General features: G+C 41.7%; 1 pseudogene; it reads left to right on the forward strand.

Annotated features, from left to right (window-relative positions):
* Positions 1-246: 246 nt before the first annotated feature.
* Positions 247-366, forward strand: LOC136650553 (5S ribosomal RNA; annotated as a pseudogene).
* The last annotated feature ends 947 nt before the right edge of the window (positions 367-1,313 follow it).

Consider the following 1,313-nt stretch of genomic DNA (forward strand, 5'->3'; position numbering starts at 1 on the left):
CAATTGTGCTAAAATAGCTTTCACTAGTGCCAGGTTTCATGGTAACTTTTTCTGTTCCTTCTAATAAGAATATTGGGTTACAATGAACAGTGCTGGGAAGGTAATACTGGGGCAGGGAGTGGGCGGTAATGGGGGTGCAGATCGTTGGATAAGGTCTTGAGATTCATTGATTGATTGGGGTAGATCATGGCATGAAAAAGGCTGAAGATCACTGATTTAAACAAAAGTTAATCAGTTTGGCTCTCAACAGACAGCAACTGTTACCCTGCACATGCCCAATCTCGTCTGATCTTGGAAGCTAAGCAGGGTCAGGCCTGGTTAGTACTTGGATGGGAGACCGCCTGGGAATACTGGGTGCTGTAGGCTTATACCATAGTCTTTCTAGACTGAAGGTTGCCAACGAGTCAAAAAGTGTGATTTTCATTCAGCAGCCAAACATGATTGCCTTCACATTGGTCCAGAGTTTTTGCAAAAATAGCACTGATGGCATTTAGGGAGCCAGGTACTCAAAAGTTCCCTGGTGTGTCATTGGGTTACAGGTGGAGAAGTACTGTCAGAGAAAAACACATTTTTATTAGTGGCAAGAATTGTTCTGTCCTTCTGTGGTTCTCTGTTCTAGGCACTCCTGACTTCCAAGCTTGACCAAACTCCGACCAAGTGGAGCCGATCCATGTCCAGAGACCATGGACTATGGAGAACTATTTATTTATAGTGTACGCAATCCCCCTCCCTTGCCTTCAAAGTGCACTGGAAAATGTAAGGTGGTGGAAAGCGCAGTGCCTAGAGGTCACCCAGATATTTGCACCAGTGGCCTCAAAGTACAAAGCAGTGGCTCAACTGTTATAACACCACTGCAGCTCTTAACGACAGTGAACTGGAAGTTCCACCACTATAAGTGTCCAATAGGATTGGATCAAGTCACACACAGGTCTTCACTAGATTGTACACCTTGAAACTTGCTCTATAAGTATACTGTGATCAGATATTAATTAAAAATTCAGATATCACTGAATGTAGTGGGATCTGGATTTGATCTCTGGCATTTTATAGAGCCGCTGCTCTGCACTGGTCATTGATGAAACATTCCACAAAAACGTTTGTGTTGTGTAATAATCAGAATTGGTTCCTTTATGCAAAAATGGCCTCTTACCCCAGCTCAGTTCTTCGTTTGACCTCAAAGTATTTATTTTACTTTGACCTTTACAATCACTTTTTCAATTTGCTGTTTAGAAGCAACCTTTAACATATTACAGATAGAGCTATTTAATATAGTCCATTGTAATTCTCCAGCTTCATCATAATCTATTTTTCTA

This window comes from Tiliqua scincoides, chromosome 4, assembly GCF_035046505.1.
Source record: "Tiliqua scincoides isolate rTilSci1 chromosome 4, rTilSci1.hap2, whole genome shotgun sequence".
Lineage (NCBI taxonomy): Eukaryota > Metazoa > Chordata > Lepidosauria > Squamata > Scincidae > Tiliqua > Tiliqua scincoides.